The sequence below is a fragment of the Giraffa tippelskirchi genome, chromosome 9 (genome assembly GCF_054371585.1).
Source record: "Giraffa tippelskirchi isolate mGirTip1 chromosome 9, T2T-mGirTip1v1.2.pri, whole genome shotgun sequence".
In the NCBI taxonomy this organism is placed as follows: Eukaryota; Metazoa; Chordata; class Mammalia; order Artiodactyla; family Giraffidae; genus Giraffa; species Giraffa tippelskirchi.
In genome coordinates this window covers 33,106,282-33,123,694 of record NC_137283.1, presented here as the reverse complement: position 1 = coordinate 33,123,694, position 17,413 = coordinate 33,106,282, and the positions used below count along the sequence as shown (strand labels likewise).

Sequence of the window (17,413 nt, the reverse complement as noted above, 5' to 3'; positions counted from 1 at the left end):
CTGCACTGGCAGGGGGGTTCATTAATACTAGTTACACTCATTTATAAAATGGATTATAGAGTGGATTACAATGATTCTATATTGTCTTTATGGTGGTTGAGATGAATAAAAATCTGCAAAAGTAACACAATTAGGGTCTAAAATTGTCATTTTCAGTGTTCCAATCTAGAACTAAAAGGAAAAATGAGAAAATATCAGCAGTGTATTAAAAATACAAAGTGAACAGTATTAATAAGATCTCACTTATAAGGTATAGAATAAAATTAACTTACTCTTATCAACACACTGTGAGGCATGGTTTTAACAAAATTCTTTTAGTTTTCCCTGTGTGCAATTATATAAAATATTATACCATTGCAAAGCTAATTTATGTCAAATTGAGACACTAAAATCTAAATTTAGGGTATCATATTCAAAATTCAGCACTCTTTCCACTGGTTGCATTAAGCATAAAATAAAAACAGTTCTTGGGGAAAAAAAAAAGAACTGTCAATTTCAGAAAGAAAAATACTGTTGACCACAAAACAAGATCTGTTTACAGAAGAACTTTAAGGTCATAATTTATAAAGTAAGATAATCTTACTTTAAGATGATAATTTGTAAAATAAGAGAATCTGAGAAGATAATTTTAATCTTGCATATACTGAACCAGTTATTTCAAGAGTCTTCTTAAAAGTAACTCAGTACAAAACAAGCATATTTTTACTAAGACAGTAAGTCCCTGAGCTAATTACTATACAATGAGTGAGCTTGGAATACACGAAAGACGATGTTACAGTATTTTATCCAAAGAAAGTTCAAGAACCTTTGTACCAGGTAGTTAATGTTGCATTTGGAGAAGCCATTCTGTTGCAGATTACTCAATTAGGAGTTAACTTGAAAAGATCCTATCAGAACAGACTGGTTCAACATATATTATTTGTAAACTTTTTTAATAAGGGATGGTGTAACAAACTTTGCTATTTTATCTTAAAAATTCAGGATCTAGAAGGAAGATAGTTATTTTAAATTCTAGTAACACATTCCTCTCAATACGTTCACTAAAATCCATACTGAACTCAACACCAAATGCCTACAGTCATCCTCTCTAATAAAGAAATATTAGTAGCTGAAAAATAAGTGTTATGAAATACAGGAAGTGAAATAAGTCTGTATGATTATTTATGTTTCTAAAGCATTTCTTGTTTGTTCATTCAATTCATATTTCTTGAACACTTACTTAGGATTCAGGAAGTGTGATAGGACAGACAACAGGGCAGTAAGCGAGGAAAATTCTGTCTCTGTTCTCAAGTTTACAGTCTAATGGTGAAGACAGGCAGTAAATAAATATTTGCACAAAAATGTATTTCTTCCATGCAAGATGGTGAAATAGAAAGCTCTCAAGGTTTGGAGTCAGACAACCTGAAACCAGATCCTGCCTAGTAGTGAGCTTGTGATCACATTTTAATATGCTTACTTCTAGCAAAATAGGAACTGTGAAACCCACCATTGAGAATTCTCCTGAAGACTAATTGGAATAATGTCTGGGAAAGACTGACAATTTACAGGTATTCAAATCATTCTGTTTCTTCCCTCATTTCCTCCCTAATTCTTATTTTCCATCAGGTAAATTTGGCCACAAAAATGTGACAGTGAAAAACCCTTTTACTCTATTAAATTTAAGAAGTTATTTAATAAAAAAAATTCACTTCAAAACAAAAACTAAAATAATTTTCTTAGTTAATGAAGAAATTATCTTGATTGAGAACAAGTGTATATTGAATTTTGTTATCAAGTTTCCAGTCCATTCTCAGTGTTCATCCATTTACCCTACAATTAAAAACATTAAAAAAAAAAGGAATAACATTTTCATTGCCTAAGGGAAAACAAGATTTTATATTCAAAACAACAAGGCTCACAGAAAGCAAAGAATAAAACACATATATTCTGAGCTATTTCCTCTTAGGTATGAGAAAACCAAGTTCATGGAATTAAAATTACTTAGGGTTATGAAATCAATGTAAATTTCACAAAGCAAATGCAGTTAAGGCAATTATTTGTAGTTTATAGACTAACACTTTTTTTTTTTGCTTACTGAGGTTATTGGGTACAATAAAATATTAATCTTCATTGGAAATGTTCATGCATATTAAATTTTCTCCAGGTTTTAACTATATTTTTAAGACACTAGTAGTGATAGAAGACTTGATCTTGTATGTGACATTTTGAAGAATGACAACCATACTCTTCAGTACTGATGATGCCTTTTTAAACTCTATAGATTTAAACTCTGAGCATTTGAATTTATTATAGTCTATTTTAATATAACCTTCCTTGAAAGAAGGTTTAGCATTTTGCTTATAATCTAAAATTCTGATGAGGAAAAGAATCTTGCTGCCTTTTCTACTTGAGATGTAAAGAAAGAAAACAGATGTCATAACTTCAGAATAATAGCATCCTATTGTTGGAAGGGAACTTAAACCAAATTCCCTTATTATATTGAAGAGCAAACTCCGGTGGTTTAAAGTCTTATTTCAAATAAGTATCAGAATCAGGACTGGAGTGCAACCTACCAGGGTGGATGGGTAGGGGTGTATGTATGTGCACAGCGGTGGTGGAGGGGAGTGGTAGGGTAATGTGTCTGCCATCTTGTGTTTGTATATTGTTGTTATACAGAGTCGGTAAGTCGTGTCCAACTCTTTGTGATTCCATGAACTGTAGCCTGCTGGGATCCTCTCTCCATGGGATTTTCTAGGCAAGAATACTGCAGCAAGTTGCCATTTCCTGCTTCAGGGGATCTTCCCCACCCAGGGACAGAACCTGTGTCTCTTCAATTGGTAGGCAGGTTCTTTACCACTGAAGTTATCAGGGAAACCTCTCTGTATATTGATGGCAAATTTAACACTCCAAAATGTCTGCTCTACTGAAAGTTGGGAGGGAGAATTTTACTATTTTTCTCCAAGTAGTTTTGCATCCAAGTTTTAGGGTTCACACATGTGCTTCCAGCATTCCATGAACATTAAATAATCCTTATTTTTATATCATTTTAATTGTTTTCAAACAATAAGGAACAAATCACATGAACAACTAAATGTATTAGACACCAGATTTTAACACATTAGAACTCTTATATACAAATCTTTGCAGCTTAGTTAATCTGCTTTTCTGAAGACCTTAGAGTAAAGCATGGATCACAAATGACATCAGGGACCAAGGAGGTAATGTGAGGGACTGAAGGCAGTGAGGACGCAGCTGCATCTCATCCAGGCAGCTGATCTCTGTGTGAGGAAATACAGAGCCAATGTCGGCTACATTGATTCTCTCAAGTCAAGAACAGAACCCTGTGTCTCTATGAAATTAGGAAAGCAGAAAAAAAAAAAAAAATTACTAGTTAAGGATCCAACCACTGACTAACTTCATCACCACCTGTTCTAATTAACTGAGTTACTACCTATAATGTGAAAACACAAGTCAACGAAAAAGAAATAACACAGCATAAGGACCCAGAATGTCCTGGGACTGAAGGCATCGCCCTCATTTAAAGTGTTTCATGACCACCTGCAAGTACTTAAGTCAAAGACTCAATCTGCATCTGTCAAGTAGAGAATAACAATACCACCTCATGGGAGTCAGTGGAAATTAAGTGAGATAATACACACAGATACTGAGGCAGAGCGCCAGCCTTCTAGTAAACCTCTCTTTTTACTATCATCATCATTTATTTGGGGACTGTTTCTTCAGGAACAAGCTGAATTGAGTCAACGGACTCAATAATCCAATACAGCAGAGAAGTGAACACATTCTTTGTAAGAAAAAAACAAATTCCAAATAAATGCATGTATATTTTGGTCTTTTAACACAAATGTATCAAATCGTTCTATAAAACAATTTATCTTCAATGTACTTACAAGCCAAAAATTACTGTTTTTATAAATACAATATTCACCTAATAAAAAGCACAATTATACACAGGAAGAGAAACTATAGGATGAGATTCCCCCAACATAGATTATCATTTAAAGCTATAGTCTTTTATGTAGTACTCAGCATAATCTGCCTGATTTCTTAAATCTGTAACTGCTGTTGGCCCTATTAAAATCTGTAAAGGCTATCATTTTTAGATTAATTTTTTGGAGTCATTTGTATGAGATTTTTTTATTTTTCTTCAATATCAAATTTTAGTAATTTAGGAAGCTTTTCTTTCCCCAATCACATTACAGATAACCATCAGTTTCAACAGAATTGTTTAATAAAATTGTTTCCACTTATAAGAAGAGATATTTGTTAACATTGGAAGATCAATAGCCTATTAGGTTTTCTGCTTCCATCAGACTATCCAACCTATTGCCCTCTGTGGTGTAACCAGAAAAAGCACTAGTATATCTCAAGGAACTTATAGTCAACATAGGAAAATGAGGTGAAAATTTAAAAGGTAATTTACCTTTAAAGCTACTATAAATTTTAAGCTTGTGCATAAAATAGATCATTGTAATAGTAAGTTAATTGAACTAATTTAAAATAACTTTGAAAAATGGATTTATATATAAGGATTTATATAGTGCTTTTGCTATTTAGTTTCAAACACATTTGTAACTTTATAGGCATGCTTCCTAAATAAATATAAATAAGTAAGAGTAATCATAGAGATAAATCTTTTCTTCCGTAAAGTTTAGAAGTCAAGGAAACAAGCCTCCAGACACTTGAATAACACAATACTCAAACGCTAGATGAGACACGAGGAAAATAAAAACAGGGAAGTTAAGGGCTTTTCTGTATCTGTACACAGAAACAATGGCTATATTCTCCATGTGTCTCCCAAGAAAGTTCTCAAGTATAGAGCATCATCTTTTTCCTCAAAATGTTTAAGACTGAAGGCCAAAGTTCAAAAATTGCTCTGGAGCTTTCCAACTTCATTTTTGTCAAACCAGATAACTTATTGTATAAAAGGACCAATTTCTGAGAAGCCAGACGACAGGGACCACAGGTGAAATTCTACTAAAGGAGCCTGCATTGTATTGTCACAGGGCCGACTCTGAAACTGAAGCCAAGAAGTTCATATTCATACGAACAAATATCTGAAATCCACCTCGGTTTACTTTTATTTCTCGACGCATTACATTGGAATATCAAACCTCATTTTCCAAAAGATCAAGAAGTTTCCAAATTAAAAAAAAAAAAAAAAAAAGGTTAAAGCACCCAGAAGTTGACTAACGTTTCATACAACACAAAGAATACGCCTTGCAAAACACAACCAGATTCCTAGCCAACAGAAGAGAAAATGTTAACATCAAAAAAAGCGCGACCTTTCTCGGCGAGCAGCGCTAGGTGGCAGAAGAGAGTCGGGTAGGCGGCAGCTCAGCCAAGCTGAGGCCTGTGCTGCTCTCACCCTCACCTTCTCTTCGGTCTCAACAGTAAGGTATTTAGACTAACCTGATTCCAACCCGCGGCCACCTCATCAACGCGAAACCATATGAGATAAATACAACCCTTTGAAGCTTCCACTGCATCTTATCTGACTGGCAGAATTAGGCCCAAACTGAAGGGACCAGGCTGGACAGCCCTTTCCTTCAGTCTAACATATCACCAGTCACCAGACAGCGCCACATAAGTAAGAGAAACATGCCCCAGACGGCAGTTGGGGACCCTTCCCCCCTAAAAAAAAAAAAAAAAAAGATGAATTACTTACAAAAGCGGAATCTCCGGAGGAAGAGCTGAGACGGCGCCTACTCTCTGAGACCTGGGGCCTGAACGGGCTTCAGCTGATCCCGCTTTAAGAAGCTTGCGTGGGCGACGCACGCAGGCGCGCTGCCTGCTGGGATATGCTGCTAGTGGACCTCATGTTGGTGGCGACCTGGAAGATGTTTTTCTAGGCGTCAAGCTTCAGTAGTCACCTAAGCCACCTGAGCCTCATTTTATTTAAAAAACATGAGGCTAATAACAGTACTTATTTAAAGGGTTGTTGTGAGGAGTGAAACAGGTGATCCATGCAAAGTGCTTTGTTTGGTGCTTTGTCAGTACCATACTCAATAAATGTGAGCTGTGTGTCTGCCCACCATCAAATACGACAGGAAATGGGAGGGGGTTGGTAAAGAACAATCATCATTATCACCGTTATTGTTATTAACATTCTTTTCATGTCCTCTTTGCTCCATCTAAACCAGCTGCATTGCGGCTTTTGCTGGCACGCCCTGTAATGTCTCCTGTCGCTTTAGAATTCACAGCTTTTGCTATAGAATCACATACAGTTGATTCTGAAGTCTGTGTGCGTGCCTGCGTGCTAAGTCGCTTCAGTCGCGTTCAACTCTTTGCGACACTATGGGCTGTAGCCCGCCAGGTTCCTCTGGACATGGGATTCTCCAGGCAAGAATACTGGAGTGGGTTGCCATGTCCTCCTCCAGGGAATCTTAATGACCCAGGAATCCAACCCAAGTCTCTTGTGTCTCTTGCATTGGCAGGTGGGTTCTTTACCACCAGCGTCTCCTGGGAAGCCCCTTCTGAAGTCTACCTCTGCCATTTACCAGCTATGTAACTTTGGGCAACTGGTTTCATTTTTCTGAGCCTCAGTCTCTCCACATGAAGAACAAGGATAGCAATAGGACTTCTCTTCAGAGGTTACTTATGATAATGGGATGCCGTAGCATCTCATGCAGAGTAAGAATTCACCAGACATCCTTGTTAATAATTAGTATTTACTTTGCTTGGCATATGCTCTCCATCTAAAACCTACTTTTTCTTTAAGGCTGAGTTTTAATGTCTCTTCCATTTGTCCGCATATCCATTCTGTCATGTAAAATATATTCTTATGTCTCTTTCATACTCTTGGGGATTAATAAGTGAATTGGACTTAGCTTCTGAGTTTCCGGTACCAAGGAGCTCCTAGCATGGGAGCAGGAACAAGTCAAGTGTACATTGCTCTTAGTGCAGTGTAGTGTTAAGTGACCAATGAAGCATTTATTTTAGAGATGGTGTTAATTTCAGCCCAGAAGAATCTTAGAAGGGAGACAGTGTGTACCATTGTGATTAGAAGAATAGAGTTTTGTGTTACATCTGAAGTTAAAGTTCAGCTTTGCCACTTGTTAGCTGATCACTTGGGATGAATCATAATATAGTCTCTGAATCTCACTTTATGCTTCTGTAAAACAGAGATAATTGTAGAAGCCATGTGATTAGGGGTGAAAATTAATATAAAGATCCACTTAAAGTGCTATAGAAATGTTAATAAAGGTTAGTTATTATTAGTAATGGTATTAACATAGGTAATATCATCATTAATACTTTGCGATGGGGATACTGAATATGGTTCTTGAATTATGAGGTGGATTCAGTATAAGTTTGGGGAAAGGGGATGAGGAAAACTCAGAAGTGAAAAAGCACAGAACATCTGAAGGAATCCAAGAGTGGCTCACTTTGGCCTCATCAAACATTAAAGTGTGTAGTTTGGGAGACCACCCATCCTGGTTTGTCTGGAATGATCTGTTCTCCGGGGAAGCAGGAATTTAAATACTAAAACTGAGTAAGTCCTGGGAAAACCAGGATGAGTTGCTTACCCTAGACTTAGAGGACTGTAGCCCAGGAAACTAGGGTCTTAAAGGCCATGCCATAGGGGTTAGGCTGTATTTGTATGCAATAAGGAGCTCTTGAAGTTCTTGAGTGGGGAAATAACTGTTCAGAAGTGTGTTTCAGGTAGTCTACAAATAAATGCTTTCTCTATTCCTTACCAAATCAGTGTCTTTCTCATGGCTCCCCCACGGTCTTTTGTTTGTCTGCTCTCTACCACTTAACATATCATCTGTATTAAAGATTTGTATCTATGTCCTCATAATTTTACAACAGAATTTCCTTGATACAAAGTTTAGATCTTCATATTATCTTCAGTATGTACTGAATTGATTAAAACCTATGATTCTATGGGCTTCTCTGGTGGCCCAGATGGTAAAGAATCTGTCTGCAATGCAGGAGACCTGGTTTCAATCCCTGGGTCAGGAAGATCCCCTAGAGAAAGGAATGGCTATCCACTCTAGTATGCTTGCTTGAAGAATTCCACTGATAGAGGAGCCTGGCAGGTTACAGTACATGGGGTCAGACACAACTGAGCAACTAACACTTATAATTCTATACAGTATAATAGTAATTGACATTTACTATTCATCTCAGTTTGAAAATGAACATCAGTTTTCTGAGTGCCTAGTAATTTTTCTTCTGGTGACACATAAAGTCAATTTATTAAAATACTGATTGGCAAATCTACACATAAAATAATCCCCTGTAAAATGTAAAAGAGTATTCTTCCCCTTTCTGGTAAAATTTTGAAATAAAGAAGTTTTTATTATTTATTAATTTATTCAGTCATTCAACCAGCAAATGCACCTTAGTGGTACTGTGTGCTGGGTGCTAGCCTGTGGCCTCAGATACAAATAAGGAATTAGGGTTCCTCACCTTATTAGTGGCTGGTTAAATCCCTGTAAGGCAGAGCAACAGAGTATTCTCTGCAAAGTTCAAGTGAGCTTAAGGTCATTTTCAAATGCTTAACTACCCTCATGTAAAGGCCTCTTTTAGGCACCGTAAAATCAATCGAGTAAAAAAGCATTAACTTATTTCTATGCATAAGGAACTGTGGAGGAAATTAAGATATAGTAGTCAGTGAGATACTATAGCATGTCAGCTTTAGAACACAGGTTCTAGAGTCAGAAAGGCATGAATTCAAATCCCAGCTTTGCATCTCACTTACTTACCTTTGACAAGATGTTAACCACTCTAATCTTCAGTTTCTTCACATTCAAAATGGGAACAGAATAGTATCTGCTTCAGAAGGTTGTTATAAGAATAAAACGAGATTACACATGGAAGGCACTTAGTGGCCCTGAACATGTTATATGCAAGGAATATGTTTCTGAAGCCCTCAAATAATCTAAGACTGACCCAGACAGAGGATGGAGGGCACTTTTATCTATTGGCTACAAAGGGACTTCCTGGTAGTCAGTTCATTCATTCATTCACACAAGCATATAATCACTTGGCTGACCAAACCTTGAAATTATGAGATTCTTGGACTTCCCTCATAGCTCAGTTGGTGAAGAATCCACCTGCAATGCAGGAGATGCCGGTTCGATTCCTGGGTCGGGAAGATCCGCTGGAGAAGGGATAGGCTACCCACTCCAGTATTCTTGGGCTTCCCTGGTGACTCAGCTGGTAAAGAATCCACCTGCAATGCGGGAGACCTAGGTTCAATCCCTGGGTTGGGAAGAACCCTGGAGAGGGGAAAGGCTACTTACTCCAATATTCTGGGCTGGAGAATTCCACGGACTGTATAGTCCATGGGGTCGCAGAATTCAACATGACTGAGTGACTTTCACTTGGCACATTTTGGGTTGGGTTGGGCTCCTGGGAGGCAGACTCTGTGTGGAGGTGAGCATTTGGGAGATTTATTAAGAAATACTGTCGGGATAAATACCTATAGAAGGGAAGTATACAGTTTTAAGAGGGCCCCAGTCAACCCTCCAGGATGCTCTGAGGCTGAGATGGCTCTTCAAAGGCATCCAGTTCTTGGAGGGAAGGGGTTATGGTCTTGAGCAGGGCAGCTCTTTTCAGATGATGCGATCTCCAGAGAGACACTGACCTGAGGCAGTCAACTTATTTCTCTTCCACCAAGCAGCTGAATTAGGTCCTCAAGTGGGGATGTCAGCAATGTAGCATCCCCTCCACTGCACGAGTGACTGTCATAATTTCAGGTGTTGTATAGCAAGTGAAATGCTATACTTTTAAGTGATGTAATTTTGAAATTATATACATGGCTACCTTAGTGTGTATGTTCCCTGTTACTACTATTTTGCTATCTTTAGCCACTTCTTAATTTCTCAACTGTTTGCAGTGTCTATCTTGTAGCATTTTGGTGAAGATTAAAAATCATATAATATATGTAAGGTACTTTGCAAAGTTCCTGGCATGTAGCAAATGTCTGGTTTGTGTTAGCTGTTTTTTTTTTTTTTTTTTTTTATTAAGAGAAGGTCTTGGAATATAGAAGGACTCAGTAATAAATGGAGAAAAGGAAACTATGTTAAAATTCTAAAACTTACATACTGACTTTAAGCACTGAGCCTGTCACTGGCAAAGTTTACATTATGGTATTTGACTAGTGGGTGTCTTGGTCTAGTCTTAAGTCAACATTAAATAAAGGTTTGGGTTTTGGCTCCTAGTAGGAAGTCCTGGCCAGACTGTGAACATTCTTCTCTCTCTCTCTTTAAAAAAAAAAAATTTTTTTTTCACTCCCTCTTATGAAGGGAATGTGGAATGTTAGAATGATACTCTTGTCCATTTGGGGAATGAACATGAAAATAATGATAACAGGAAAGGGACAGAACTAAGACCTACTAAAGGATCTAAATTCAAGTTACAGGGTATTTATCTCTCAACTAGGTCTTCATACCAGTTTTTCATGTTAATTATCTCACTTGAATCCTTAGAACATGTATTCCCTTAGCCAGTGACCAAAATTCTGTAACTGCTTTTTAATTTACTGAACTAATCAGCACTAATCTGTCCGGATGCCGGACAGAATGATCATCTTCCTTTTCACTGTCTTATGAAAGTGAAAGTTGCTCAGTTGTGTCCAACTCTTTGCGACCCATGAACTACATAGCCCATGGAATTCTCCAGGCCAGAATACTGGAGTTTGTAGCCTTCCCTTCTCCAGGAGATCTTCCCAACCCAGGGATTGAACCCAGGTCTCCCACACTGCAGGCAGATTCTTTACCAGCTGAGCCACAAGAGAAGCCCAAGGATACTGGAATGGGTAGTCTATCCCTTCTCCAGCGAATCTTCCCAACCCAGGAATCGAACCAGGGTCTCCTGCATTGCTGGTGGATTCTTCACCAACTGAACTATCAGGGAAGTCTTAGGGGCATGGTTATCTTTTTAAAGTATATTTCATGTTCCTATTGGTAAAGGAAGCTTCAAAACAAAGCCTTCCTGCTGTTGTCCTGCTCCTACCCCACCCCTAAAATGGGGTTCAAATGCTTATTTGGGGATCAGGAACCATGTCCTATTCTGATTGTGTTTCATTTTATTCTGGTTTGTTTTACTGATCCACCTAGAGCAGTGCTTGGAATGCAGTGGATGCTCAATGAAAATTTGTTGCATGAATGAATGAATTGAAGAGCTGGGAACACCATTGGAGTCCTTATTTTAGAATCCTGTTCAGGGAGATGGAGCACATGCGGGAGGGTGCTGAGCTGTCTGAGTCACAGCAAGAACCTAGGTCTCTGAAGTTTCCACAATACATTTCTGCATTTTGTATTTTGGGAACCCAAGGAAATCTCCTCATCTGTCCAGCATTGCTGGACAGTTATGACCACCCCAGGCATTCCTTTTCTTAGAGCTATTTTCTTCTCTAAAGCTAGATGTCGAATAGGGCATGTTTTCCTCATTCCAGGCCCATAAAATAATTTTATTAATATCATGTCCCACTTACCTTCATGCTTTTTTTCTTTCATATCTTTGGGAAACTTTCTTTTATTTTTAGGGTATATTAGATGCCTTCTTTAATTATTCCTTGTAGTTCTGAGTTTCTTCTTAATTACCTACTTAATTCCACAAATTTGGAATAGATCTAGATCATACACTAGATGGAGAAATCAGGACAAGAGCAAGTTTGAGACATGTAAACCTTTAGATAAATTGTTATTAAAATCTGTATACTCATCTTCAATAGAGAAAAGTATTTCCTGAAAATTTTCTACGATTTTGCCTCACTAACACAGGAATGATAATAGCATTCTGGTGAATTTATTCACAGTATTTTTCTCTTTGACATATTTTCTCCTATGTTATAATCAGAATGTACCACACTGACATCTACATATTCTACTTGTCTACTCAACATTATATGATAAGCATTTCCATTTTTAAGATATCCTTTATATAATATTCATTGGCTATACAATGTTCCATTACAGGCATACATCACAACTGAGTTTATACTTTTTCTAAAGGTGGACATGAATGCTTTTTTCCCCAGTCATTTGGTATTATCAATCAAGTAGGACTGAATATTTGGGGTCACACAGCCTTTTCCATGTTTTGGGTAGCTTCCTCAGGACACATACCCAAAGGAGAATTACTGAGTCAAAGAGAATAGACATTTTTATGGCTTTTCAATCACATATTATCAAATTCTTGGTTGGGGGATAGAACTATATGTTTAATAAATTGGAAGAAAGGGTAGCTATGGTGATTTTCCTACAATCACTATTGCCAGGCAACCAATTGAGTTCAATGGTGTGAACAGAGAGAGTTGTTTTAAGGAAGTGTCCACCTTTCAGCCCAACCTCTGGAGACTTATTAGAATTCTAATGGATCATAAAATGATTTCTGAGAGATCTGTACTAGAAACTCTAGCTAGACTTCAGTGTTGACTTTTCTTAACCCTGTTTTGGTCTGTTACAGTTATCTAATAGGCAGAAAAAAGAAAGCTTTTTGGATAAACACATTTTTATGTCCTTCCTTCTAATGATAGGTTCTGAAGTTGAGACTTACAAGAGACAGAATATTATGATTCTGAACATTTCTGTAACATTAAGTTACACTGTCAGAAGCCACTATGATTTAGAAAGAGGCCCCTGATCAAATAGGGTCCTCAGGGCCTGGGTTTACCACTTGAAGCTCACAGAAGTGAGATGGAGAGATTCCTCTAGAGGTGGGACCCTTAGGAACACATCTGAGTAAGTCAGGCAAACATATCTGGATGTTTAAATCAGGACAAAGAGACTCCCATCTATTCTTCAACCACACATCTAACTTTTGGGTAAAAAAAAAAAGTACTTCCTTTCCTGCATGTTTATTTCTCAAAGCAAAGAAGACTCTGTGATGTCTCAAATACCCACTGCATGATGATGACAGCAAGCTCAGCCCTGGAGGTGGGAGGCAGACTCAAGAAGGAAAGATATGTGTATACATACAGCTGATTCATGTTGTTGTACAGCAGAACCTAACACAATGCTGTAAAGCAATTATACTCCAATGGAAAAAAAATACAATAGATAAAAAATTTATGCTGACCCAAAAAATAAAAAAATAAATAAAAAGAACCAGTTAACACCTCCTATCATTTGCACATGCTTTCCAGTTTTATGAGTGATTTCACACACATTACCCTCACAAGAGCCTTGAGAGCTTAATATCTTTTGAATCATGATTTTACAGATAAAACAGTGAAGGCTCAGGTGCATCTCTGATTTTCCTTCAGTCACCAGGCCAGCAAGAGACTGAGTCAGGACTACAATGCCTGTCTCTGATCCCAAATCCTGTAAGTTTATTACTCCCTTCATCATAAAGAACCAATGACAGAAATTATATTAGGTGACTATCAAAAATCCTGCAGTCATTTAAAAGAACACCTCTGAATATGAGAATTACAATTGACAGAAGATAGAAATAAATAACAAAAATAATAAAATTGGGTCAGAACTATCATGGAGCCCAAGCCAACAGAATAAACGGGAAAACAGAATATCCAACTTCCAATTACAGATGAGCTACTTACTGAGGCCAAGGAAGACACTGTACCCAGAAGAGCTTGAGATCATGCCCTGAAACACACCTTTTCCATTCAAATAGCTTTCCCCACAGTCAATTTCTCATCATTCAGAAGACGTATTATACACCTCACAGTCAGGTCTTCATAAGTGCATACATTTTGTGCTGCCTTTAAATCATCAGTGTGTCATTTGGAATGTTATTAAGATTTTAAGAGATCTCTATAGATTATCTGAGCCGCTCCTATTCTGAGAAATGTGGAATATTATGAGGTGGAAGGAAGTGAGGTCTGCAAAGTTGTGCCTTGTTCAAAGAGAGAGGAAAAATAATGGGTCTCCTGCAGGTAAGATGCTTTTCGAACCATGACTGAGGGAGAACCAACCTTGCTGTCTTTCAATAGTTCTTTTAGCTAATAAGATAGAAATGCTACCCTACTGGAAAGGTTGAAGCTCTCACCTCTTCAACACTTCCGTGAAAAGAGAAATGAATTATCTGGCTGGTGAGAAGATGAACAGTCTGACATCTGTGGTCTGTGTTTCCTTACTAGAAGACCTGGATGAGTTAGATGTTGTTCTGTTCCTGTGGCTGTACTCTCTCCATCTCCCTAGATTCCTCTTATGCTAAGAAAGCATTCAGAATTCCCCTTTGGCTATCTGTCCACGTTAGGGTCTCCAACTGGGCTTGTACTCTGGTGCTTGTGTACTTTCTATGCCAAATTCTCAGTTGGTTTAGGATACATAGGGATACCTTTAAGATCATTACTACAAGACCTATTCAAGAGCAACTGTCATGGGCAGGCTTGGATCACAAATGGCTTAAGCCTAAAATGGTTTCTCTTATGCCAGAAAGTTCTATCTGGTTCTTTTCCTTGGGGGATCCCCTACTGTGCCTACAGTGGGAATATTTAGAAGCTTCCCTGGCCTTCACTTACTAGATGCCAGTAGTACTTCCTAGTAATTACAGTAAACCTAGAAGAATTACATTGCTCTAAATTAAAGTTTTTCAGATAATTAAAATTTTATATAAAATTATATATATTAAATATTAAGTGTAATATTTAAGATACAACATTTAACTGTATAAATATATTAATTTAATTTTAAAAATGTTTAAAAATATCTCCTACTTATATTAAAAATGTGTGCCAACTTAAATTTAAGGATGCAGTATGTTTGAAAGAAAAAGGAGGAAAAAGTTAGATCATGTAAATACCAATTAAAAAGAAACCCATGTGGCTATGTTAATATTTTTTTAATTAATTAATTTTTTATTGAAGGATAACTGCTTTACAGAATATTGCTGTTTTCTGTCAAACCTCAGCATGAATCAGCCACAGGTATACATATCTCCCCTCCTTTTTGAACCTCCCTCCCATCTCCCTCCCCATCCCACCCCTCTAGGTTGATACAGAGCCCCTGTTTGAGTTTCCTAAGCCATACAGCAAATTCTGGTTGGCTATGTATTTTACATATGGTAATGTAAGTTTCCATGTTACTCTTTCCATACATCTCACCCTCACCTCCCCTCTCCCCATGTCCATAAGTCTATTCTCTATGTCTGTTTCGCCATTGTTGTCCTGTAAGTGAATTCTTCAGTACCATTTTTCTAGATTCCATATATATATGTGTTAGAATATGGTATTTATCTTTCTCTTTCTGACTCACTTCACTCTGTATAATAGGTTCTAGGTTCATCCACCTCATTAGAACTGACTCAAATATATTCCTTTTTATGGTTGAGTAATATTCCATTGTGTACATGTGCCACAAATTCTATATCCATTCATCTGTCAATGGACATCTAGTTTGCTTCATTGTTCTAGGTATTGTAAATAGTGCTGCGGTGAACAATGGGATACATGTGTCTCTTTCAATTTTGGTTTCCTCAGGGTATATGCCTAGGAGTGGGATTGCTGGGTTATATGGTGGTTTTATTCCTAGTTTTTTAAGGAATCTCCATACTGTCTTCCATAGTGGCTGTATCAATTTACATTCCCACCAACAGTGCAAGAGTGTTCCCTTTTCACCATGCCTTCTCCAGCATTTATTGTTTGCAAACTTTTTGATGAGGGTCATTCTGACCAGTGTGAGGTGATATCTCATTGTAGTTTTGATTTGCATTTCTCTAATAATGAGCGATGTTGAGCATCTTTTCATGTGTTTGTTAGTCATCTGTATGTCTTCTTTGGAGAAATGTCTGTTTAGGTCTTTTTCCCACTTTTTGATTGGTTTGTTTGTTTTTCTGGTATTGAGTTGTATGAGCTGCTTGTATATTTTGGAAATGAATCCTTTGTCCATTGTTTCATTTGCTATTATTTTCTCCCATTCTGAGGGTTGTCTTTTCACCTTGCTTATAGTTTCCTTTGTTGTGCAAAAGCCTTTAAGTTTAATCAGGTTCCACTTGTTTACTTTTCTTTTTATTTCCATTATTCTAGGGGGTGGGTCATAGAGGATCTTGCTTTGGTTTATGTCATCGAGTGTTCTGCCTATGTTTTCCTCTAAGAATTTTATAGTTTCCGGTCTTACATTTAGGTCTTTAATTCATTTTGAGTTTATCTTTGTGTATGGTGTTAGGAAGTATTCTAATTTCATTCTTTTACATGTAGCTGTCAAGTTTTCCCAGCACCATTTATTAAAGAGGCTGTCTTGCCTCCTTTGTAAAAAATAAGGTATCCATAGGTGCATGGGTTTATTTCTGGGCTTTCTAACTTGTTCCATTGGTCTTAATTCTGTTTTTGTGCCAGTATCATACTGTCTTGATGACTGTAGCTTTGTAGTATAATCTGAAGTCAGGAAGCTTGATTCCTCCAGCCCCATTCTTCTTTCTCAAGATTGCTTTGGCTATTCGGGGTCTTTTGTGTTTCTGTATGAATTGTGAAATTTTTTGTTCTAGTTCTGGGAAAAATGCCATTGGTAATTTGATAGGGATTGTATTAAATCTGTTGATTGCATTTGGTTGTATAGTCATTTTCACAATATTGATTCTTGCTTCCCAGGAACATGGAATATTTCTCCATCTGTTTATGTCATCTTTGATTTCTTTCATTAGTGTCTTATAATTTTCTGTGTACAGTTCTTTTGTATCCTTAGTTAAGTTTATTCCTAGATGTATAATTCTTTTTGTTACATTGCTGAATGGGATTGATTCCTTAATTCCTCTTTCTGATTTTTCATTGTTAGTATATAGAAATGCAAGTGGTTTCTGCAAGTTGTATCCTGCAACTTTGCTAAATTCACTGATTAGCTCTAGTAATTTTCTGATACTATCTTTAGGATTCTCTATGTACAGTATCATGTCATCTGCAAACAGTGAGAGCTTTACTTCTTTTCTGATCTGGATTCCTTTTATTTCTTTTTCTTCTCTGATTGTTGTAGCTAGGACTTCCAGAACTATGTTGAATAATAGTGGTGAAAGTGGACACCCTTGTCTTATTCCTGATCTTAGGGGGAATGCTTTCAGTTTTTCACCACTGAGAATAATGCTTGCTGTAGGCTTATCATATATGGCCTTTACTGTGTTGATGTAGGTTCCTTCTATGCCCATTTTTTTCAAGAGTTTTAATAATAAATAGGTGCTGAATTTTGTCAAAGGCTTTTTCTGCATCTATTGAGATGATCATATGGTTTTTATCTTTCAATTTGTTAATATGGTGTATCACATTAATTGATTTTCATATATTGAAGAATCCTTGAGTCCCTGGAATAAACCCAACTTGATCATGGTATATGAACTTTTTGATGTGTTGCTGAATTCTGCTTGCTAAACTTTTGTTGAGGAATTTTGCATCTATGTTCATCAGTGATATTGGCCTGTAGTTTTCTTTTTTTGTGTGTTGTCTGTCTGGTTTTGGTATCAGGGTGATGGTGGCCTCGTAGAATGAGTTTGGAAGTGTTCCTTCTGCAAA

At 37.2% G+C, this 17,413-nt stretch overlaps 2 protein-coding genes across 4 annotated transcripts in view; both read right to left on the bottom strand.

Annotated features, from left to right (window-relative positions):
• LRIG1 (leucine rich repeats and immunoglobulin like domains 1) overlaps positions 1 to 5,830 on the bottom strand; it is a 539,770-nt gene extending 533,940 nt beyond the window's left edge. Inside the window, exon 1 of one of the 2 annotated variants that reach the window (XM_081528432.1) lies at positions 5,666 to 5,830. The gene's annotated coding sequence lies outside the window, so the exon portion shown is untranslated. The remainder of the gene's footprint in view (positions 1 to 5,665) is intronic. The other variant, XM_081528434.1, reaches the window with a different exon arrangement.
• Positions 5,831 to 11,481: 5,651 nt separating this feature from the next.
• Positions 11,482 to 17,413, bottom strand: part of SUCLG2 (succinate-CoA ligase GDP-forming subunit beta) — a 626,520-nt gene continuing 620,588 nt past the window's right edge. For both annotated transcript variants that reach the window (XR_014064918.1, XR_014064922.1), the window contains one exon: positions 11,482 to 11,596. The gene's annotated coding sequence lies outside the window, so the exon portion shown is untranslated. The remainder of the gene's footprint in view (positions 11,597 to 17,413) is intronic.